Source organism: Delphinapterus leucas, chromosome 2 (assembly GCF_059928025.1).
Source record: "Delphinapterus leucas isolate spDelLeu-1000000601 "Yukka" chromosome 2, BTC_Dleu_Yukka2, whole genome shotgun sequence".
NCBI lineage: Eukaryota > Metazoa > Chordata > Mammalia > Artiodactyla > Monodontidae > Delphinapterus > Delphinapterus leucas.
In genome coordinates, this window is record NC_143130.1 from 98,306,414 (window position 1) to 98,332,413 (window position 26,000).

Here is a 26,000-nt window from a genome sequence, read left to right on the forward strand (position 1 = left end):
TTACAATATACCATCTTGCTGGTTTACGGTGAAGATTACATGAGATAATGAATGTAAAAAAGCACTTAAGACTGTGCCTATCAGGTAACTCTATAAATGTTAGCTGCTATTATTAATATTATCATTAATCATAATGATAATTATTAATATTATTATTCATAATGGTAAGTTAAAACTTGAATGACAGAAGTTCTAAAGAGTTCCTAATTTCAAATAAGTTACTATCAATTATCCACAATTCAAGAACATTTTTAGGTACTTTAGGAAAATAGAACAAATGGGAGAGGCATAGATTAAAGGTGTTAAGATACACTGTGTACTTTTCTGAATTTGTTTCTAACATGTTGGAATCACTCTTTGTCTCTATGACATGCTACATTTTACTGTAGCTATTTGTGTACATGACTTCTCTTTCAGTTAGTCTGAAGCAGCTTTAGGATAGGGTCTTTGTCTTATTCTTTGTTAGTTATGAATATAGAAAGTATAGCAGAATGAAGGAGAAAGAATTTGGGATTTAAAATCATATGAGATCCACTTCTGAATTCAGTGCTATAATTTATTAGCTATTTGAAAGGGCCCAGTTATCTCAACTGTAAAATAGAGGTAAATGTCTATTTCACAGGGTTGTTAGATAATTATGTGAAAAAAATATGTGAAAGCACCTTGTAAACCAAGATACATGACACCAGTGTTAGTTATTACCATCAGCCATAAACATTTGTTGAATGAAAGAACAAATAGTAAAAACAAAACAAGAAGGAAAAGGCTTTATGATTTTACTAAACTTCAAGCTCATTACTACTTTCAACATATATAGATGAATCTGAATTAAAAGAATTAGATTCTCAACTTCAAGATGCTATTCAGAAGATGAAGAGGCTTGATAAGATATTGGTGAAGAGACAACACAGAGAAAAAGAAATCAAGAAGCAAGGTCTAGAAATGAGAATAAAGCTGTTTGAAAAACTTAAGGTAAGAATTGTATAATCTTATGCTGACATGTGAGAAACAACTTCCTCTAAGATGAGTAAGAAAAGCATGGACTCTGGTAGTGTTAGTGTGGTCTGCCTTAATTTATTTTGTGGAGGTAGGGCAGTGGTGTGTATATGTGTGTGTATGGGGCAGCGGGGTAGTGAGGGAGATAGTTTTCTGGAACTGGAGAAGGTGACTTTGCAGGATTCCGGATTTCAGGTACTGCACTGGGCATGTTCATTCCCCATGGACAGTGGACAGGCATCACCATAGGCCTCTGTCACCAGCGTCAGGCCTGGGTCCTCCATCTCTGGAATAGAAAGGGATCTGGTGCCTACCTTCATCAAGTATATATGTCTGCTTTTTCTTCAGCAAGCTTACAATTTGGACATAAGTACACAAATACACAAAAATTTAACCCCCCTGGTTACCATTATTATTTGAGTAAACTTTTGTGACAAACAAGCAGGAAGTTGACGATTTCACATGCTGGTCAGGCTGTCTTTGGGGAGCTGTAAAATGCTTGTGGCCTGTGACCATGCTGTATTTGCTTCTGTCTCAATGAACTCTCCTTGGCCTTCTTGGACCTTTTATTCTCTGTGGTATTGAGGGGCGGAAGTTGACCACATGTTGGCACTGACTTGATGCATAGCCATTGGCTCATATTTGAACTTTGCCCCTCAAAGGAGAGCACTTTTAAGGTAAGGAACATTATAATAACAGATTGGTATTTTTTTTTAAGTGGACATTTATTTATTGCAGAAGTGGGATTACAACAAATGGATGGACTAATTAAATAGTGCAGGAACATAAGATAAAGTTAGCTTACTATCTCACATCAAAGTCAAAATTAGACTCCAGGTGGGGTCACCGAATGTGCAAGCCAAAACTATAAATGCTTTTTTTGTTTTTGTTTTGGATTTTATTTTATTTATTTTTTTATACAGCAGGTTCTTATTAGTCTTCCATTTTATACACACCAGTGTATACATGTCAATTCCAATCTCCCAATTCATCACACCCCCCACCCCCACCCCCGCTGCTTTCCACCCTTGGTGTCCATACATTTGTTCTCTACATCTGTGTCTCTATTTCTGCCCTGCAAACTGATTCATCTGTAACATTTTTCTAGGTTCCACATATATGTGTTAATTACGATATTTGTTCTTCTCTTTTGACTTCACTCTGTATGGCGGTCTCTAGATTCATCCACGTCTCTACAAATGACCCAGTTTCGTTCCTTTTTATGACTAATATTCCATTGCATAAATGTACCACATCTTCTTTATCCATTCTTCTGTCAATGGGCATTTAGGTTGCTTCCTTGACCTGGCTATTGTAAATAACGCAGCAATGAACATTGGGGTGCATGTGTCTTTTTGAATTATGGTTTTCCCTGGGTATATGCCCAGTAGTGGGATTGCTGGGTCATATGGTAATTCTATTTTTAGTTTTTTAAGGAACCTCCATACTGGTCTCCTTAGTGGCTGTATCAATTTACATTCCCACCAACAGTGCAAGAGGGTTTCCTTTCTCCACACCTTCTCCAGCATTTGTTGTTTGTAGATTTTCTGATGATGGCCATTATAACTGGTGTGAGGTGATACCTCACTGTAGTTTTGATTTGCATTTCTCTAATAATTAGTGATGTTGAGCAGCTTTTCATGTGCTTCTTGGCCATCTGTATGTCCTCTTTGGAGAAATGTCTATTTAGGTCTTCTGCCCATTTTTTGATTGGGTTTTTTGTTTTTTTAATATTGAGCTGCATGAGCTGTTTATATATTTTGGAGATTAATCCTTTGTCCATTGATTCATTTACAAATATTTTTTCCCATTCTGAGGGTTGTCTTTTTGTCTTGTTTGTAGTTTCCTTTGCTTTGCAAAAGCTTTTAAGTTTCATTAGGTCCCATTTTTTTATTTAGTTTTTATTTCCATTACTCTAGGAGGTGGATCTAAAAAGATCTTGCTGTGATTTATGTCAAAGAGTGTTCTTCCTATGTTTTCCTCTAAGAGTTTGACAGTGTCTGGTGTACATTTAGGTCTTTAATCCATTTTGAGTTTATTTTTGTGTATAGTGTTAGGGAGTGTTCTAATTTCGTTCTTTTACATGTAGCTGTCCAGTTTTCCCAGCACCACTTATTGAAGAGACTGTCTTTTCTCCATTGTATATCCTTGCCTCCTTTGTCATAGATTAGTTGACTGTAGGTGTGTGAGATTATCTCTGGGCTTTCTATCCTGTTCCATTGATCTATATCTGTTTTTGTGCCAGTACCATAATGTCTTGATTACTGTAGCTTTGTAGTATAGTCTGAAGTCAGGGAGTCTCATTCCTCCAGCTCCGTTTTTTCCCCTCAAGACTGCTTTGGCTATTCAGGGTCTTTTGTGTTTCCATACAAATTTAAAAATTTTTTGTTCTGGTTCTGTAAAAAGTGCCATTGGTAGTTTGATAGGGATTGCATTGAATCTGTAGATTGCTTTGGGTAGTATAGTCATTTTCACAATATTGATTCTTCCAATCCAAGAACATGGAATATCTCTCCATCTGTCAGTATCATCTTTAATTTCTTTCAGCAGTGTCTTATAGTTTTCTACATACAGGTCTTTTGTCTCCCTAGGTAGGTTTATTCCTAGGTATTTTATTCTTTTTGTTGCAGTGGTAAATGGGAGTGTTCCCTTAATTTCTCTTTCAGATTTTTCATCATTAGTGTATAGGAATGCAAGAGATTTCTGTGCATTAATTTTGTATCCTGCAACTTTACCAAATTCATTGATTAGCTCTAGTAGTTTTCTGGTGTCATCTTTAGGATTCTCTATGTATAGTATCATGTCATCTGCAAACAGTGATGGTTTTACTTCTTTTCCAATTTGTATTCCTTTTATTTCTTTTTCTTCTCTGATTGCTGTGGCTAGGACTTCCAAAACTGTGTTGAATAATAGTGGTGAGAGTGGACATCCTTGTCTTGTTCCTGATCTTAGAGGAAATGCTTTCAGTTTTTCACCATTGAGAATGATGTTTGCTGTGGGTTTGTCATATATGGCCTCTTTTATATTGAGGTAGGTTTGCTCTATGCCCAGTTTCTGGAGAGTTTTTATCATAAATCGCTGTTGAATTTTGTCAAAAGCTTTCTCTGCATCTATTGAGATGATCATATGGTTTTTATTCTTCAATTTGTTAATATGGTGTATCACATTGAGTGATTTGCGTATATTGAAGAATCCTTGCATCCCTGGGATAAATCCCACTTGATCATGGTGTATGATCCTTTTAATGTGTTGTTGGATTCTGTTTGCTAGTATTTTGTTGAGGATTTTTGCATCTATATTCATCAGTGATATTGGTCTGTAATTTTCTTTTTTTGTAGTATCTTTGTCTTGTTTTGGTATCAGGGTGCTGATGGCCTCATAGAATGAGTTTGGGAGTGTTCCTTCCTCCGCAATTTTTTGGAAGAGTTTGAGAACGATGGGTGTTAGCTCTTCTCTAAATGTTTGATAGAATTAACCTGTGAAGCCATCTGGTTCTAGACTTTTGTTTGTTGGAAGATTGTTAAACACAGCTTCAATTTCATTACTTGTGATTGGTCTGTTCATATTTTCTCTTTCTTCCTGGTTCAGTCTTGGAAGATTATACCTTTCTAAGAATTTGTCCATTTCTTCCAGGTTGTCCATTTTTCTGGCATAGAGTTTTTTGTAGTAACAGTTGTGATTTCTCCTTTTTCATTTCGAATTTTATTGATTTGAGTCCTCTCCCCCTTTTTCTTGATGAGTCTGGCTAATAGTTTATCAATTTTGTTTATCTTCTCAAAGAACCAGCTTTTAGTTTTATGATCTTTTCTGTTGTTTGCTTTGTTTCTATTTCATTTATTTCTGCTCTGAACTTTATGATTTCTTTCCTTCTGCTAACTTTGGGTTTTGTTCTTCTTTCCTTAGTTCCTTTAGGTGTAATTTTAGGTTGTTTCTTTGAGATTTTTCTTGTTTCTTGAGGTAGGCTTGCATAGCTATAAACTCCCCTCTTAGAAGTGCTTTTGCTGCACCCCATAGGTTTTGGATCATCGTGTTTTTATTGTCATTTGCCTCTAGGTATTTTTTGATTTCCTCTTTGATTTCTTCAGTGATCTCTTGGTTATTTAGTAATGTATTGTTTAGCCTCCGTGTGTTTGTGCTTTTTACGTTTTTTACCCTGTAATTGATTTCTAATCTCATAGTGTTGTGGTCAGAAAAGATGCTTGATATGATTTCAGTTTTCTTAAATTTACTGAGGCTTAATTCGTGACCCAGGATGTGATCTATCCTGGAGAATGTTCTGTGTGCACTTGAGAAGAAAGTTTAATCTGTGGGTTTGGGACGGAATGTCCTATAAATATCAATTAAATCTGTGTGGTCTATTGTGTCATTTAAAGCTTGTGTTTTCTTATTAATTTTCTGTTTAGATGATCTGTCCATTGGTGTAAGTGAGGTGTTAAAGTCCCCCACTATTATTGTGTTGCTGTCGATTTCCTCTTTTAGAGCTGTTAGCAGTTGCCTTATGTATTGAGGTGCTCCTCTGTTGGGTGCATATATATTTATAATTGTTATATGTTCTTCTTGGATTGATCCCTTGATCATTATGTAGTGTCCTTCCTTGTCTCTTGTGACATTCTCTATTTTAAAGTCTATTTTATCTGTTATGAGTATAGCTACTTCAGAGGATGGAATATCTTTTTCCATCCCCTCACTTTCATTCTGTATGTTTCCCTAGGTCTGAAGTGTGTCTCTTGTAGACAGCATATATATGGGTCTTGTTTTTGTATCCATTCAGCAAGCCTGTGTCTTTTGGTTGGAGCATTTATTTCATTTATGTTTAAGTAATTATTGATATGTATGTTCCTATACCATTTTCTTAATTGTTTTTGGTTTGCTTTTGTACGTCTTTTTCTTCTCCCACTTAGAGAAGCTCCTTTAGCATTTGTTGTAGAGCTGGTTTGGTGGTGCTGAATCGTCTTAGCTTTTGCTTGTCTGTAAAGCTTTTGATTTCTCCATCGAATCTGAATGTGATCCTTGCCGGGTAGAGTAATCTTGGTTGTAGGTTCTTCCCTTTCATCACTTTAAATATATCATGCCGCTTCCTTCTGGCTTGTAGAGTTTCTGCTGAGAAATCAGCTGTTAACCTTATGGGAGTTCCCTTGTATGTTATTTGTCGTTTTTCCCTTTATGCTTTCAATACTTTTTCTTTGTCTTTAATTTTTGCCAATTTGATTACTATGTGTCTCGGCGTGTTTCTCCTTGGATTTATCCTGTATGGGACTTGCTGCACTTCCTGGACTTGGGTGGCTATTTCCTTTCCCAAGTTAGGGAAGTTTTCAACTATAATCTCTTCAAATATTTTGTTTCCTTTCTCTCTCTCTTGTCCTTCTGGGACCCCTATGATGTGAATGTTGTTGCTTTTAATGTTGTCCCAGAGGTCTCTTAGGCTGTCTTCATTTCTTTTCATTCTTTTTTCTTTATTCTGTTCTGCAGCAGTAAATTCCACCATTGTGTCTTCCAGGTCACTTATCTGTTTTTCTGCCTCAGTTATTGTGCTATTGATTCGTTCTTGTGTATTTTTCATTTCAGTTATTGTGTTGTTCATCTCTGTTTGTTCTTTAATTCTTCTAGGTCTTTGTTAAACATTTCTTGCATCTTCTCGATCTTTGCCTCCATTCTTTTTCCAGGGTCCTGGATCATCTTCACTATCATTATTCTGAATTCTTTTTCTGGAAGGTTGCCTATCTCCACTTCATTTAGTTTTTTTGGGGGGGTTTATCTTGTTCCTTCATCTGGTACATAGCCCTCTGCCTTTTCATCTTGTGTACCTTTCTGTGAATGTGGTTTTTGTTCCACAGGCTGCAGGATTGTAGTTCTTCTTGTTCTGCTGTCTGCCCTTTGGTGGATGAGGCTATCTAAGAGGCTTGTGCACATTTCCTGATGGGAGCGACTGGTGGTGGGTAGAGCTGGCTGTTGCTTTGGTGGGCAGAGCTCAGTAAAACTTTTATCCACTTGTCTGCTGATGTGTGGGGCTGGGTTCCCTCCCTGTTTGTTGTTTTGCCTGAGGGGACCCAATACTGGAGCCTACCTGGGCTCTTTGGTTGGGCTAATGACAGACTCTGGGAGGGCTTACGCCAAGGAGTACTTCCCAGAACTTCTGCTGCCAGTGTCCTTGTCCTCACAGTGACACACAGCCACCCCCGCCTCTACAGGAGACCCTCCAACACTAGCAGGTAGGTCTGGTTCAGTTTCCTATGGGGCCACTGCTCCTTCCCTTGGGTCCCGATGAGCGCGCTACTTTGTGTGTGCCCTCCAAGAGTGGAGTCTCTGTTTCCCCCAGTCCTGTCGAAGTCCTGCAGTCAAATCCCACTAGCCTTCAAAGTCTGATTGTCTAGAAATTCCTCTTCCTGTTGCCAGACCCCCAGATTGGGAAGCCTGACATGGGTCTCAGAATCTTCACTCCAGTGGGTGGACTTCTGTGGTATAAGTTTCTCCAGTTTGTGAGTCACCCACCCAGAAGTTATGGGATTTGATTTTATTGTGATTGCACCACTCCTACCATCTCACTGTGGCATCTCCTTTGTCTTTGGATGTGGGGTATCTTTTTTGGTGAGTTCCAGTGTCTTCCTGTCAATGATTTTTCAGCAGTTAGTTGTAATTCTGGTGTTCTTGTAAGAGGAAGTGAGAGCACGTGCTTCTACTCTGCATCTTGAATCAATCTCTCAACATCTTTATTGGAGTGTAATTGCTTTACAATGGTGTGTTAGTTTCTGCTGTATAACAAAGTGAATCAGCTATACGTATACATATATCCCCATATCTCTTCCCTCTTGCATCTCCCTCCCTCCCACCCTTCCTATCCCACCCCTCTAGGTGGTCACAAAGCACCGAGCTGATCTCCTTGTGTTATGCGGCTGCTTCCCACTAGCTATAGGCTTTACATTTGGTAGTGTATATATGTCCATGCCACTCTCTCACTTTGTCCCAGATTACCCTTCCCCCTCCCTGTGTCCTCAAGTCTGTTCTCTAGTAGGTCTGCGTCTTTATTCCCGTCGTGCCCCTAGGTTCTTCATGACCATTTTTTTTTTTTAAGATTCCATATATATGTGTTAGTATGTGGTATTTGTTTTTCTCTTTCTGACTTACTTCACTCTGTATGACAGACTCTAGGTCCATCCACCTCATTACAAATAACTCAATTTCGTTTCTTTTTATGGCTCAGTAATATTCCATTGTATCCATTCATCTGTCGATGGACACTTAGGTTGCTTCCATGTCCTGGCTATTGTAAATAGAGCTGCAGTGAACATTGTGGTACATGACTCTGTTTGAATTATGGTTTTCTCAGGGTATATGCCCAGTAGTGGGATTGCTGGGCTGTATGGTAGTTCTATTTTTAATTTTTTAAGGAAGCTCCATACTGTTCTCCATAGTGGCTGTATCAATTTACATTCCCACCAACAGTGCAAGAGGGTTCCCTTTTGGCCACACCCTCTCCAGCATTTATTGTTTGTAGATTTTTTGATGATGGCCATTCAGACTGGTGTGAGCTGATATCTCATTGTAGTTTTTTTTTTTTTTGCGGTACGCGGGCCTCTCACTGCTGTGGCCTCTCCTGTTGCGGAGCACAGGCTCCGGATGCGCAGGCTCAGCGGCCATGGCTCACGGGCCTAACCACTCTGCGACATGTGGGATCTTCCTGGACCGGGGCACGAACCCATGTCCCCTGCATTGGCAGGCGGACTCTCAACCAGTGCGCCACCAGGGAAGCCCTCATTGTAGTTTTGATTTGCATTTATCTAATGATTAACGATGTTCAGTATTCTTTCATGTGTTTGTTGGCCATCTGTATGTCCTCTTTGGAGAAATGTCTATTTAGGTCTACTGCCCATTTTTGTATCGGGTTTTTTGTTTTTTTGATATTGAGCTGCATGTGCTGCTTGTAAATTTTGGAGGTTATCTTTGTCAGTTACTTCATTTGCAAATATTTTCTCCCAGTCTGAGGGTTGTCTCTTTGTCTTCTTTATGGTTTCCTTTGCAGTGCAAAAGCTTTTAAGTTTCATTAGGTCCCATTTGTTTATTTTTGTTTTTATTTCCATTTCTCTAGGAGGTGGGTCAAAAAGGATCTTGCTGTGATTTATGTCATAGAGTGTTCTGCCTATGTTTTCCTCTAAGAGTTTGATAGTGTCTGGTGTACATTTAGGTCTTTAATCCATTTTGAGTTTATTTTTGTGTATGGTGTTAAGGAGTGTTCTAATTTTGTTCTTTTACATGTAGCTGTCCAGTTTTCCCAGCACCACTTACTGAAGAGGCTGTCTTTTCTCCATTGTATATTCTTGCCTCCTTTATCATAAATAAGGTGACCATATGTGTGTGGGTTTATCTCTGTGCTTTCTATCCTGTTCCATTGATCTATATTTCTGTTTTTGTGCCAGTACCATATTGTCTTGATTACTGTAGCTTTGTAGTATAGTCTGAAGTCAGGGAGCCTGATTCCTCCAGCTCAGTTTTTCTTTCTCAAGATTGCTTTGGCTGTTCGGGGTCTTTTGTTTTTCCATACAACTTGTGAAATTTTTTGTTCTAGTTCTGTGAAAAATGCTAGTGGTAGTTTGATAGGTATTGCATTGAACCTGTAGATTGCTTTGGGTAGTATAGTCATTTTCACAATGTTGATTCTTGCAATCCAAAAACATGGTATATCTCTCCATCTATTTTATCATCTTTAATTTCTTTCATCAGTGTCTTATAGTTTTCTGCATACAGATTTTTTGTCTCCTTAGGTAGGTTTATTCCTAGATATTTTATTCTTTTTGTTGCAGTGGTAAATGGGAGTGTTTCCTTAATTTCACTTTCAGATTTTTTATCATTAGTGTATAGGAATGCAAGAGATTTCTGTGCATTTATTTTGTATCCTGCTACTTTACCAAATTCATTGATTAGCTCTAGTAGTTTTCTGGTAGCATCTTTAGGATTCTCTATGTATAGTATCATGTCATCTGCAAACATTGACTGCTTTACTTCTTTTTTTCTGATTTGGATTCCTTTTATTTGTTTTTCTTCTCTGATTGCTGTGGCTAAAGCTTCCAAAACAATGTTGAATAATAGTGGTGACAGTGGGCAACCTTGGCTTGTTCCTGATCTTAGTGGGAATGGATTCAGTTTTTCACCATTGAGGATGATGTTGGCTGTGGGTTTGTCATATATGACCTTTATTATATTGAGGAAAGTTCCCTCTATGCCTACTTTCAGATTGGCTGTTTTTGAAAAATTCCTCCTTGTTTAGTTGACTGACTTCCTAGGAAATTTCCCAGGCAATGATATGAATTAATAATAAAGTGATTAAGAATACATTTTTACAAGGTTCCCATGAAGACCACTGGGATGGAAAAAAGCAATGTATAAAATGCAGTGCTGCGGCTTCCCTGGTGGGAAGAATACACCTGCCCATCCAGGGGACATGGGTCCTAGCCCCAGTCCCGGAAGATCCCACGTGTCGCAGAGCAACTAAGCCCGTGTGCCACAACCACTGAGCCTGTGTTGTGGAGCCCATGAGCGACAACTACTGAAGCCCACAAGCTTAGAGCACATGCTCCGCAACAAAGAGAAGCCACTGCAATGAGAAACCTGCGTACCGCAATGAAGAGTGGCCTTGGCTCACTACAACTAGAGAAAGCACATGCACAGCCACGAAGACCCAATGCAGCCAAACATAAATAAATAAAATAAATAAATTTATAAAAATAAATGCAGTGCTTAAAGTTAGAGTAATAATTTGTGTAAATTTTAGCAGGAAAATTTAGTCTGTCAGTTATTTCTCTTGGATCTCAAAGCAAATTTTTACTTGCTTGGAAATATAAATTATAACTGGAATCATAATAAAATACAGTATCAATTTTGAAATATCTGAAACTGTAATTTGATGATGTATCTTTAGGTTGCTCATTAGTTATAGAAACATTAAACAGAAACTTAAGAAACTTTAAGCAAGGTAATTATATAATGATAGACATAGTCCAACTGTATCTGGGAATACTCATTGACAGAATTTTGAGGGAACAGGAAACATTAACAGATTCCCTAATTAAAGGAATAAAAATGACCTGAGTTTCTTGTTTGTATGTACAGGATTGGAAACCATGTTGGAATTTTTAAAAATATCGATGAATATAGTTGCCTTCTTTTCCCATGTTTAAACTTTTACTTCTCTTTTATTAGTCTGCAAAAAATGGTGAAGCTTTACAAAGTAATGAGGAGATGGAAAGTACAAAAAACTTTCTAGCTTTAACTGCTGCATCAGAAGAAACTGTTGGTGAGTAAAATTGATTCGTCTTTATTTTTATCTCAGGGTCTTAGAATATTTGGATTAAAGTAAAAGTCCCAATTCAGTTATCTTTTCTTTTTCTTTGTGGGTTTAATTCTTTAGAGGAAATGATCACGTTGGATAGGACTATATGGAACTATTCTGAAGTTAGGTATGTTTCAGAGTCTTCTAGTGTTTGTGTCTCCTCAAGGGTGAGGAGGATAAGGCAGTGAAAAATCAGGAAATAGACAAAGTATGTCTTTGCCTTTACTTCCTGTGACTCTTAGGTGCCTCTACACACCCAGTTTGTGCAGTCCCCTAACTGCCTGGGATTGTCCCATGAGGTGTCTCACTCAGGCCTCTGCAACCTTTCATAAAAATCCGCTACTGATTTGTCCTTTCCCTGTTCTCTCATAGTTCTGGTTTATGAGACCAGCCAGTTAATTCTGTGCATATGTTTCTACTTCCCCCACTTGTGTGTATGTAACAGCTGACCCTTGAACAACATGGTGGTTAGGGGCACTGCCCCTGTGCAGTTGAAAATCCAGGTATAACTTTATAGTTGGCCCTCTGTACCTGCAGTTCTGCATCCATGGATTCAACCAACCAAGGATTGTGTAGTACTATAGTGTGCATTTATTGAAAAAAATCCGTGTATAAGTGAACCTGTGCAATTCAGACATTATGTTGTTCAAGGGTCAACTGTATATTTGTGATTCGCCTCCTCCTCCTCCTTCTTCTTTTCCTTCTTCCTTCTTTTCTTTCTTTTTCTTCTTCTACAGAAGTACTGTGGAATCATATAACTTATTTTAATTTACTTACTTAGTAATGAATGTTTTAGTGATTGGGAAGACATGGATTTTTTTGGCAGGACACTTTTGAAATCCTTTAACTAACATCATCTAAATGGTCATATAGTATTTCTTGGGCATTAGACTGGCCCTAAGTAGGGGTCCCAGGAGTCGGATTGCTGGATCATATGGTAGCTCTGTTTTTAGCTTTTTAAGGAACCTCCATACTGTTCTCCATAGTGGCTGCACCAATTTACATCCCCACCAACAGTGTAGGAGAGTTCCCTTTTCTCCACACCCTCTCCAGCATTTATTATTTGTAGACTTTTTGATGATGGCCATTCTGAATGGTGTGAGGTTGATGTGGTTTTGATTTGCATTTCCCTAATAATTAGCTATGTGGAGCATCTTTTCATGTGCCTATTGGCCGTCTGTATGTCTTCTTCAGAGAAATGTCTATTTAGATCTTCTGCCCATTTTTTGATTGGTTTGTTTGTTTTTTTGTTATTGAGTTGTATGAGCTATTCGTTTATTTTGGAAATTAAGCCCTTGTTGGTCACATTATTTGCAAATATGTTCTCCTAGTCTGTAGGTTGTCTTTTAGTTTTGTTGATGGTTTCCTTTGCCATTCAGCATCTGTATTTTAGAATGCAGGAGCTAAATGCTAATTTCACCACTGAGGCATTTCTAAGAGGCCACACTTGCTGTGCTTGACTCTGGAGCAAGGACTGTAAAACAGGCCACTCTGTAAAGGGATCCATGGTGGCCTTTTGACATTAGCCTTTTGGTCACAGAGTTCACTACTGAGTGAACTTTAGGCCTTAGAGGGAAAGACTTGTTTTCAGCTGGCCTTTCTTCACGAACAAATCTGAGCTATCAGATACATTTAATTTTAAAAGCCCATGACAGGTCCATTTGGTTAAATCTATGGAGCTCAGAGTTGTATCTCTGGAGTCACGTGACTACTGTAGGCCCTGTAGACATCTACAGTTATGCTAGATTAGTACTAATACTCTAACATGGAAACTTCTTAGACTCCATGATCTGGAAGCTGGAGTTACCAGAGGCTTGGCCAGAGAGAGTCATTGCTTTAAACATTACCATGTCAGAGTTTCAATTTTTAGATTTCGAATTCTTAGTCACTTATTGTGTACTGGCAGTGTTTATCGTGTGCAGAGCAGATAAGATGTGAGAGTAGGGTCAGTGTGAAAGGAAATGGGGATCAAAGATGCTTTTGGGTAAATCAAGGGTCTGTTGCCCTTCATTCTTGCTGCCGTCTGTCTTGATTAGCTCACGCTTGACTAGTTCACCAGAATGAAGAGACAACACTATTGTACTCCTGGTTCTTCAGATTTAATTAGACTTTTTTGGTGGCTGGCCTTTCATAGAAGACAGGTTCCTTAATGGAATGTCTTGCTGGCTCTTCACATCCTAGGCATGTCAGCAGTCACATATATATCTGGTCTTTAAAAATCTTAAAACCCAAAAGAGATAGCATTTACTATAAACTACATTATTAGCCTAATTATACATTTTTTTTACATTTGACATAACATAATTATTACCTTATTCCAAAAGAGGTAACTTTTGGAATCTTCAGTTTATGAAATGTGTTATTAGCAAGTATGAAAGAAATGTATGAAAGAAAGGCATAGAAATGAAAGAGTCCAATTTTACCACCTAGTACTGATTTTTGATAGTCTCATATTTCTACTATTACAACATAGCCGCATATCATGAAATGTTGTGACACTGCTTATGTCTGTTGCGTCCTGAGATTAGTTTCTTTCCCAGGTTATTCACTGAACTTCAACTACCCCTCTTAATTAAAAATGTAAAAATTTTAAAAATTAAAAAATTATTTTGATCAAGCCTATGGATAGCCATAAATTTTAAAGTAAAGTGTTTCTTATAAGGCTTATTATGAAAACAGAAATCTTTTGCTGTCTTTTCCTCCATGATCATTTTTTTCTTTGTTCCCTGGAAAGCTCAAAGTTCTTGTAAACTGTCCAGTAGGTGGCGGCATCTAGTTAAAATAGTACTTTAAAAGCGTCTCTTGAAGAATTTAGAGCCAGGCTTATTTGGACTTGAACCTTAAACACAAATCTATAAATACCCAAAGCTACTTTTTGCTGTTCTTATTTTTTTCCTTTAAACAAAGGGAGAAATCTTAGGATGAGTGTTCTTCTTTATTTCTCCCAGTCATTTCCTTAACTTTCTTAAGAGTAACTCGAGGGACTTTGGGCTAGTGGCAGAATGGCAAGTTCCAATCTGTTTTCCCACCCTCTAAACACAAAATGCATCCTTTGGGGATGTTATAGTCCCTTTATAACATCACAAATAAACAATAGCAAAAAAAAAAAAGAAAAGATACTTGTGTATTTAGTTTTATTTATAGGAACTACACACAAATGGGGCGTTGACTCTATGAGAATGATAAACACCACATTAAATTGATTTCTTTTTAAACCACATTTTGACTTCATAAACCAGAGATAATATCCTCAAGTACTGAGGTTTCAAAGTGGACAGTATTGCACTTGATAGAGATTTCAGAAGTATTTTAAAAGTCTGTCTCACCACATTTTTGAGGGATCACTTTAAAGCTTTTCTAGAGAAATGTGAAAATCATTTACCATACCAGGAGTTTTCCCTTAGTTTTTAGCATTTATCTGATGGATAGAGGTAGAATTCATTACTCTCTGAGACGAATATATCTAGTGATAGGATTGCTTGTTATCGGTGTTTTGGATAGAGGTTATTCTTTTTTGCCTTTGTCACTTTTGCCCTTGTGTTTCCAGCTCCAATGTATAAGTACATGTAAGCACAAAACAGTGGCACTTTAATCAATCAGATTTCTCAAAATTTGCAAATACCTCTTTCAAAATGATTTTCTGTGAAATTTAGGAAAATGTTGCTTCTGCTCTTGCATGTTAAGATTAAATATTCCAAGAAAATTTGGTAGTCTCTTTCTGCTGTGATTTGCAGAGGACTTGGGGAGAAAATCACGTAATTGTGCTGACTGGTACAGCTAAGTATTTTTGGTTTTTAACCTCTGTTATATTCTCAGTATTGCTTAGCAATTTCTCTTACATTCTCCAAAGTGGCTCTTCCAAATTGTTACTGTGTATTTAACCTCCCATCCTCTTATGCAAGTCCTTTACCCTGGCAGTCTTAGGGTTCAGAGAAAATGCACCAACTGGTTGGGAGTCCCTTCCAAATTCTTGCTTTCTGTCTCCAAATTGCAGTCTGACTGTGCTCCTCTACCCTCTTCCCTCTTCCCTTAGATGGAGGGCAGGTGCTCTTCTTCTCCAAGGCCGAAGTCAATAATGTCCCATCCCCTTCACTCTACTCCTGCCTCCTGATCCATCAGTTTTTCTGTCTCTTACCTAGAGCATCTCTCTTGTCTCCTCTGGGTCCTTCCCTTCAGCTAACCAGGCTTAAATGTTCTGGCCCTAAAACAGAATCAAAGAGCCATCAAACCAACAAAACATACAAATAAAACCTCCTCCCTCGGTTCGTCACCCTACTCCCAAACAGGTACCATTCGGTTTCCCTCCTCTCCTTAAAGGTCAGACTTCTTGAGAGAATAGTCCGCACCTACTAGTGCTACTTGGTCAACTTCCATTTACTTCCCAACTGTATTTTCTCCTATCACACTACAGAAACTACTTCATCAGTGGTCCTCCTAAATTCTATATCTAGTGACATCCTCCCAATTTTCATCCTATTTGATGCCTCTGTCGCATCTGACACAGTTGACCGCTCATAGAATAGTAACTTTTTTTTTTTTTTTTTTTTTTTACTGGATTCATTATTTCCTGCTGGTTCTCCTCTCCCCCTCCTTATTTCCCATGGTTGAAACCTATTTCTTCTTTTGTATATTTTCGCTATCTTGGTTAATGGTTTCGTCATCCACCCAGTCTTTGTGATGGCTCATTGTATGTGTCATTTTGACTGGATCACAGGATGCCCAGATGTCTGGTTAAGCATTATTTCTGGGTGTATCTGTGAGGGTGTTTCTGGAAGAGACTAGCATTTGAATTGGTAGACTGAGTGAAGTGAATACTGTCCTGATTGTGGGTGGGCATCATCCAATACTTTGAAGGCTTGAATAGAACTAAAATGTAGAGGGGGGAGGGATTGGCCCTCTCTCTGCCTGACTGCTCGAGTTGGGACATTGATCTCCTCTGGCCCTCAGTAATAATTATTTTATTTATTCTAATTACCTTTAGTTGTTTGCTTTGAGTCTTGTTAGTTTATGATCACCTGGAAATAATATTAATTTTCAACACTTATTCCTATTCTGAGAACTTTATAAGGACATAGTGTTGAAATTTATTCAATGTATTTCAATATCTATTTAACGTATTGTAAAGCTTTTTCTTCTTGACAAACTTAATTAATGTTTCAAAATTAATAGATTTAAATACTAAATTAGTCTTTTATTCCTAGGTCAATGTATTTCTTGGTGATGGAGGATTATTATTTTAATTTAGTACCAGATTTGAATGGCTGAATTTATTCAGAATTTTTGCCTCTGTATTTATAAGTGAAATTAGCTGTGTGTGCGCATGTGCCCATGTGCATGTATGTCATGGTGTAGCAGGTAGAGGTGGGGTTGGTGGTGGTTGTGTGTATGCTTTGTCAGTCTTTGTTAGCTTCATAAAATGAATGGGGCTAGCTGTCCATTTATTTCTAAGCTTTGAAACAGCTTATATAACATGGGGATTATCTGTTTCCCCCAAATTTGAAAGATTTCACTGGAAAAACCATCTGGTTCAAATAATTTCTTGGAGGCAATTCTCTGATTCTTTTCTCAGCTTCTTTCATATTTACTATTGTATTACAGTTTACTAGTCTTCTGGAGTCAATTTTGGCAATATGTCCACGTCATTGAGATTTTAAAGTATCCATTTCACTGAGATTTAAAATTTTACTAATAAAACTTCATATAGCATTCAAAAATGATAATTCTCCTTCTTATTGTTTATATGTCCCATTTCTTATTTCAAATTTTGTTAATTGTTTCTCTTTTTAATCTGGAATTTTTGTAAAGTTAATTTTTAATTTTAGCACAGTTTTAGATTTACAGGAAAAGTATGAAGAAAGTACAGAGATTTTCCATATACCTGCAACGAGTTTCCCTTTTATTAAGATTAGTATGGTACCTTTGTTACAATTAATGAACCAATATTGATACGTTATTATTAACTGAAGTCCATACTTTATTCAGGCTTTTAGTTTTTACCTGATGTCCTTTTCCTGTTCCAAGATCCCATCCAGTATACCACATTACGTTTACTCATGTCTCCTTAAGCTACTCTTGGCTACGCACTTTCTCAGACTTCCCTTGTCTTTGATGACCTTGGCAGTTTTGAGGAGTACTGGTCAGGTATTTTGTAGAATTTCCAGCAGTTATGACTTATGTCATGGTTTTCACATGATTCGATTTGTATTGTATGTTCTTGGGAGGAAGACCATAGAGTTAAAGTGCCATTTTCATTACATCCCATCATACTATCAGTATAACTTATCACTGTTGATGTTAACTTTGACCACCTGGCTGAGGAAGTATTTGTCAGGTTTCTCCACTGTAAATTTTCTCAATAGTTCACCTTTTCCGTACTGTCTTCTTCAGAAGAAAGTTACTATGCGCAGCCCATACTTAAGGAGTGGGGAGTTATGCATCACTTCCTTGATGGCAGAGCATTTACATAAACTATTGTGAATTATTCTTTATTATTATTTTTACATTTTATTTATTTATTTTTAAAATTTGGCTGCTCTGGGTCTTCGTTGTGGCTCTTGGGCTTCTTTAGCTGTGGCGCGGGCTCAGTAGTTGTGGTGCGCAGGCTTAGTTGCCCCACGGCGTATGGGATCTTAGTTCCCCGACCAGGGATTGAACCCCTGTCCCCTGCATTGGAAGGCAGATTCTTAACCACTGGACCACCAGGGCAGTCCCATTGTGAATTATTCTGCATGGGGGATTCATCTAGTCTCCTTATTTATTTATTTCACTAATGACTTGTGGATATTTGTTTATACTTTGGATTATTTCATTGCTCAAAATTTTACAGCTTTGACCATTGGGAGCTTGTTCAGTTGACTCTTGTGTCCTTTTGTCATATTTCCTCCACTATGAGTTTTGTTTTGCTGTTGTTGTGAGCACTTCCTCACTTTCTGACTTCAGGCTCATCTTCTATGTTTCTTACCTGAGTCCTAGAATCAGCCGTTTCTCCAATCAGCTGGCTCCTCTTATTGGAGAATGATACTAGAAACCAGATCTGGGTGCTAGGTGTGCTTGCTGTTACTGGGGAGTTGTTGACTCTAGGCCTTCTGAGAAAGGAAGTATTTGTGTGTATGCTAACCTGTTACACACTTATCTATAAATATCTCTATGTGTAACCATCTGTATCTGTATTAGGCTAAACATAGGTTCATACTTAGGTCTCTGACTTTATTACCCCATGGATCATTCTAGCCTTTTCTCTTGCTTATCTGTAACCACCACTCCAACAGTGAAACACCTGACCCTCATCAAAGGCCATCCATTTACTTAATTGTTCAATTCTACTGTATGTGTGTAGTGATATCAGAATTGTTGACCTGTACCCCACAGGACATAACCTCATCAACCAGAGTACAGAGCTCACGTGCAGCTTCTGTTGCCTTTAGTCTTGCAGAGTCTACTCATTTCCACAGTTACTTAAAGTGAGCATTTTTCCCTTCACCCCCTCCAGTGAAATTATTTCATACATTGATAACACAGATTGTTTTATCAAATTCTGTATTTTATCCTGGGATTCTGTGACATCCTAAATAATCTTTTGAAAATTGCATACATTAAGGTTCACTCTCTGTGCTGTGAAGTTATAGGTTTCCAAAAATGTATAGTGTCGTGTAACCACTGTTACGGTATAATACAGAATAGTTTTACCACACTTAAAGATCCCCTCTGTGGATGAATGGATAAAGAAGATGTGGCACATACATATAATGGAATATTACTCAGCCATAAAAGGAAATGAAATTGAGTTATCTGTAGTGAGGTGGATGGATCTAGAGTCTGTCATACAGAGTGAAGTAAGTCAGAAAGAGAAAAACAAATACTGTATACTAACACATATATATGGAATCTAAAAAAAAAAGAAAGAATGGTCATGAAGAACCTAGGGGCAGGGAACAAAGACGCAGATCTACTAGAGAATGGACTTGAGGACACGGGGAGGGGGAAGTGTAAGCTGAGACAAAGTGAGAGAGTGGCATGGACATATGTACACTACCGAATGTAAAACAGATAGCTGGTGGAAAGCAGCCACATAGCGCAGGGAGATCAGCTTGGTGCTTTGTGACCACCTAGAGGGGTGGGATGGGGAGGGTGGGAGGGAGGGATATGCAAGAGGGAAGAGATACGGGGATATATGTATATGTATAGTTGACTCACTTTGTTATAAAGCAGAAACTAACACACCATTGTAAAGCAATTATACTCCAATAAAGATGTTAAAACAAACAAACAAACCAAACAGAGGTCCCCTGTGTGAATCGCCATTGAACTCTCCCTTCTTCCCCCAAACCTCTAGCCACCACCGATTTTTTTACTGTCTCTCTAGTTTTGCCTTTTCCAAATGTTGTATAATTGGAATCATTCCGTATGTAGCCTTTTTCAGAGTGGGTTTTTTAACGTAGCAATATACAGTTAAGATTCATCCATGTCTTTTTGTGACTTGATGGCTGATTTCTTTTTGTCACTAAATATTTTTCTATGGATGTACTGTTTGTTTTTCCCTTCATCTATTGAAAGATATCTTGATTGCTTCCAGTTTTTGATGAATACGAATAAAGCTGCTTTAAACATTAGTATGCAGATTTTGGTGTGGACATAAAATTTCCATTTTGGGGGGTAAATATGTAGGAGCAGGATTGCTGGATCATACAATAAGTGCTTAACTTTGTAAGAAACTGCCTGTCTTCCAAAATGGCTCTACCATTTCATATTCCCACCAGCAAAAATGAAAGTTCCTATTGTTCTGCATCCTTGCCAGCAATTGGTATTGTCAGTTTTTTGGATTTTAGCCATTCTAATAGGTATATATTGATATCTCATTGTTTTAATTTGCATTTACATTTCCCTAATGACAAAGGGTGTTGAGTATCTTTTCAGGTGCTTGTTTGTCATATATATATTTTCTTTACTGAGTTGTCTGTTTAGGTCTTTTGCCCATTTAAAAAAATTGGATTGGTTGTTTTCTTGTTGAGTTTTAAGAGTTCTTTGTATATTTTGGATACAACTCCTTTGTCAGATATGTGTTTTGCAAATATTTTCTCCCAGCCTGTGGCTTGTAATTTCCTTCTCTTAACAGTATCTTTTGCAGAGCAGATGTTTTAAATTTTAATAAGCTTAACTTACCAATTTTTTCTTTCATGGATCATGCTTGTGGTGTTGTATACAAAAACTCGTCACTAAATTGAAGCTCATATAGATTTTTATCCTGTGTTTTAGAAGTTTTATAGTTTTGCATTTTACATTTAGGTTTATAATCCAGTTTGAATTAACTTTTGTGAAAAGTATAAGGTCTGTATCTATGTTCTTCTTTTTTTATTTTTGTTTTTTGCATATGGACATCCAGTTGTTCCAGCACCATTTGTTTAAGAGATTATCCTCTCTCTATTCAACTGTTTTGTTCTTTTGCTAAAGGTTAGTTGACTGTATTTTTGCAGGTCTATTTCTGAACCCTCCATTCTGTTGCAGTGATCTATGTGGCTATTCTTTTGCCAATACCATGCTATCTTGATTACAGTGAGTGTTTTCTCTTTTTAAAATTATACTTGAGGATTTTTCTTTTTATACCTTTGTGAGCCAGTTTTGAATTTCTTTGCTAATTCTAACAATTATCTTTATTTCTTTTCTTGAACTTGTTATTGTTTTCTCTAGCTTCTTCAGTTAAACTAGTTAAGCTCACTTTATTTTCTCTTAAAATATGTGTCTGCTAGGGCTGCCATAAAAAAAATACCACAGACTGGGTGGCTTAAACAGCAGAAACTTATTTTCTTACAGTTTTGGAGGCTAGAAGTCTAAAATCAAGGTATTGGAAAATTTGTTTTTTGGTGAGGTCTCTCTTCCTGGCTTACAAATGGCCACGTTCTCACTGTGTCCTCACATGACCTTTTCTCTGTGCACAAGGGAAGAAGAGGAGCGGGGTGAAGATATCTCTGGTGCCTCTTCCTCTTCCTGTGAGGACACCAGTTCTATTGGATTAGTACCCCACCTAATAACCTCATTCAACTTTAATTACCTCCGTAAAATACAGCCACACTGGGGGTTAGGGCTTCAATGTATGAATTTTGGGGGGGTTACAGTTCAGTCCATAACAATATGATAAAAGCCCCATTGCTATAAATTTGTTTCTGCATATAGATTTAGCTTTGTACTACATTCTTTGTTGTATCGTATCATCATTATTCTCTACAGGTTGTTATTGTACTCTTATTTCTTCATTGACCTTATAGTTAATTAGAAAATGGTGCTTTTCCCTTGTTCTCCAGGATTTTTTTAAGCCCTCTGTTTTAAAAGTCAATGTGGAAATCTGTAACACTGTGGGCATTGTTTTGATATTTTGAGTTTATTGAAATTTCCTCTGTAGTCTAATAGGGTGGTTCTTAATTGTAGGGGACATTTGGATGTGTGCATTTTTGGTTGGTGTCATGATGTGCAGTGGGAAGAGGTCAGTTTCTACCTAATCGGGGCAAGTGAGAACTTCTGGTTCTCTTCTATGCCATAGGCCAGTCATGCCATTGTGTGTCATATGTTTCTCTCTGTGTGTCTGTTGGGGTGGGGAGGAGAGGGAGAGAGGGAGAAAGAAAGGGTGAATATATTAGGCCCTGTCTTCCTCTAAATATGCCACACTGCCATTGCTGCTTTGGAGCTGTCAGGGGTAGGTGTGGAGCACTGTGTGTGGAGTCTCCTCCCAAGTTCCAGGTATGCAGTGAGGCAGAGCCCACAGGGCTCTGGTTTTCCCATTCTCTTTGGTGATCTCTATCCAACTCCAAGATTTCACCTCTAATGGGATGAGTGCCAGGGAGCAGCCTCACGTGTGTGTCACTTGTGTCTTCTGCAAACTCATCCCCTCTGATGGTCTTCTAGGTCCTTCCCATTGTCTGGGATGGGCTTTCTTCTCTAGGTGGCAGGAAGCAACTTAAATCAATCCTGCAATCTTCCTCTTTTAAGACTCTTGTTAAAAATTGCGCTGAAAACTTTTGAAAATTGTAAAGCACTATAAAATTGAAAGAGTCTTTCATTCAATTAAAAAAAAGTTAATAAAACAATTGTGCTCAGTCTTTCAAGGTCTGGCCCTTGATCTCTCAAGGGAGACTTTTTTCCCCCAGATGAATGTTTGTAGTGAGGAAATTTGAAAATTTTCCTATTAACTTCTAATTTTGATATAATTTCAGACTCAAAGTCTGAAAAGTATGAAGAATTCTCAAATACCCTTTACACAGATTCTCCAAGTGTTAACATTTACCACATCCTCTGTCTTCCTGTCCACAAGAGGACACACACATGCACACAAATCAGGAAATAAGTATCGATACAATACTATTATCCAATTGACAGCCTTTCTTCATGCTTTGCCAGTTGTCACACTAAAATCCTTTCTAGCAAAAGAAAATTCAAGATAATGCATTGCATTTAATTGTCATGTCTCTTTAGTCATTCTTTGTGTTTTATGACATTAGCATTTTGGAAGATTATAGGCCTGTTATTTTGTAGACTGTTGCCCAGTTTGGGTTTGTTTATGTTTCCATATATTGGGTTCAAGTTATGCATTTTTGGCAGAAATCCCACAGAAGTGGTACTGTGTTCTTCTCCATGAATCATATCAGGAAATGCATGATGTTGATTGTTCCATCACTGATGATGTTAACTTTGATCATTTGATTAAGGTGGTGTCTGCCAGGTTTCTGCACTGTAAAGTTACCATTTTTCTTTTTGTACTGAGTAAGTTATCTCATGGAAGGATACTCTGAGGCTATTATCCTGTTATTCTTCAAACTTTCACCCATGAGTTTTATTATCCATTGATGATTCCTACCTGAATCAGTTATTATTATGATGGTTACCAAATGGTTATTTTCTAATTCCATCATTTCTTCTACATTAATTAGAATGTTTTTTGACTCTAAGGAAGAGCTTTCTAATGGAGGACTTTTGGAATTTAGAAAATGCTTTTTCTCTCTCAAGGAGTTGAGCTCCTGCAGTTGAATGTCTGCCTTTTACAACTGTTGTCTTTTAAACTCAAGACTGAGCTATGAGGCCTTTTTCTAGGCTGTACCCATCTTCTGTCTGAGACAATGACTACCCTGCGACTATGGGTGAAGAGCCACAGGGTCACACGAATGATTTCAGCCTAGGAAAAACCCCTGGGTTTAAAAGCTTCAGTATCACCTTGCTATAATAATTTTTAGTATTGCAAGTTTTCATATTTTTGTGTCTTTCTAGGTACTTTAGTTTAAAATTGAGTGAAACTGCTATTAAAGAGGAATTATGTGATCAAAAATAAATATATTACCACTCTGGATATGTGATGCAACTTAAACCAATAACAGAACGTTGCCAAATTGCTGACTCGATGAGCCTGCTTTAATGAATATTTTAAGACCCCTAATAGTAGTGGTTGCAAAACAACTAAAGTTTGAAAAGAACTTTAAACCTTTTTGCTTTCTGAGTAGCTTACCCCTCTCCCTGCAAGGCTTATACCACTAATTTGCTAGATTAACTCATCAAAGATTGTACAAGGATTATGGTTGTAATGTCAATCCTGGTGATGCCAGATTATTATGAATTCCAAATTAGGCAATTGGATTGATGAATTTTTTTTTACTGTCAGAAGTTGTACGTTATGAATTTGGTGGTGTTTGTGTGTTAGGGTGAACGTATCTTGCCTGTATTGTCTCCGAGTAGATGCTTGAATCAGATTTGTTTCAGAGGTAGGTGATGAATCCTGTAGTGTCTTCAAGACTTGTCATGTTTTCTTAAGCAAAAACATTTCTGTGCCATAACCTGGCAGATTCTCTCATATTAAGGCAAAGTGATATTTATTTATGTTAGCAGTTTCTTGTAAATATACAGTGTCTGAAGTAGCTAGTAGAACATGAAACAAATTACATTAAACAAAAAGAGTTAAAAACCACAATTTCCTAATTTCTTTATGGGTATTATCTCAAGAGAATAAATAAAAGAAAAGAAGGCTAATTGCTAAGTGTCTCCCCAGTTTTCTCTCTGAAACACATTCTGTTATTTTAATGACTGACCCTATATCTGAAATCTAAACCTTGGGGATCTAAAATAAAAAATAAAAACACAAAGTTATGCAGTGTGCACATTCTCCGTATTAAGAATATTAGACTTTGGGTACATTATCTCCAGTTAATTAATGTGATATTTTAGTGCACCCTTGTACATCCTCTTTGCACAGAAGTTCTAGGGAAATTCTGTTGATTATCTTGATTGCTCTGTTTCGAGTGGCTCATGTGTACAAAGATGATTATCATTTCTACCTGAAAGTGACATTGTCTTTTTTTTTTTGAAAGTGACATTGTCTTAAGAAACATGTGTGGAGGGAATTGAGGAATATTGCAGAGAACATTAGGTCTTATCTTTTTTAAAATAATTGTTCACATAAACAATTCCTTATTTATTTTGTGTGTATTGAACACGTGATTTTTAAATCAATAGATCCTTCTTGCTACGAACACGAAGATACCTTTTTCTCTGTGTTTCACACTCAAGTCCCTCCAGAAGACTATGAAAACTGTATACAGAATGTCAGTAAAGGTATGTGATTTTACATACTGTCACAAGAAGATACTAGCAGTATGTAGAAATATTCACAGGTGAAACGATTTGATGTGATTTATTTCAGTGGTGAGTGGAAGTAGGTGAGGTTATAGATGAAACAAGATTGGTCATTATTGAAGTTAGTTGTTGAGGGTCCATTATACCAGTCTTTCTACTTTTGGATTGAAATTTTGTATAATAAAGAGCTAAAGAAGATCTGGCTGCAAGTAATAGAAACCTAGCTTTAAGTGAAAAAGAAAATTTATGGAAAGAATCCTGCTGGGAGACAGCTTCTTTGATTCCCAAGAGCATATCCTGTGGCTAGTCATTGAGAGGGCAATTCAATTCCTAAATCCTAGAGAAGAGACCAACTGATCTGTCTTGGGTTAGGTGCCCACCCTTGGTTCAACCAACTCATCCAACCTAGCAAGGGTTGGGGTCACTATAGGAACATGGCAGCTTCTGCCCTGAATCAGGATGGAGAGAAGAGGACATTTCTAGGGAGATAATTCCTACCAGACAATCTAAGGTTTAATCCTACAATTTATTAAAAGTATATTTTAAAGAAACTATTATAAATGTAGACAGAGATGCATTTAATTTGATTTATTTTAATGTTGTATTGTTTAAGAGAATATGAAACTTCAGCTGAATGAATAGACTTCATATTTCAACTTAAAAGACTGTATACAATTTGGATTATGGGAAAAAGTTATATATTTTATATCTAAGAAGGCCACTCACCAAAAAAGTAACTCATACTTTAACTATTGATAGTTTATTAAAAAAAATCATGTTATTGATTAAAGAATAAAACCCCAATTATAAAGGATAGAAAAGTAAAACTTTTCTTTTGTCTGAAAAGAAATTAAATCCAGAGATCTCACCCTTTTCCTTGTTCTTTTCAGCTAGTGTTATCAACATTTATTCTTTAATTATTAAATTTGTACTGAATCTTTGATAATAAGCTGTAAATACACCAATTGAAGTAACCTCTCTTATAAAACAAAGGTAACTTTTAAGTAAGCCTTGTCTGCATTGAGCTACTGGCTAGTGTTTTTTTCTGTTGGACTTTAATATGGCAATTTATCCTATT

The 26,000-nt window shown here is 37.3% G+C and overlaps 1 long non-coding RNA gene across 1 annotated transcript; it reads left to right on the forward strand.

Annotated features, from left to right (window-relative positions):
• Positions 1-231: 231 nt before the first annotated feature.
• Positions 232-24,901, forward strand: LOC149750220 (uncharacterized). The gene is made up of 3 exons (XR_016392130.1): positions 232-972; positions 11,188-11,281; positions 24,803-24,901. It is a non-coding gene; the product is annotated as an uncharacterized LOC149750220 (long non-coding RNA).
• The last annotated feature ends 1,099 nt before the right edge of the window (positions 24,902-26,000 follow it).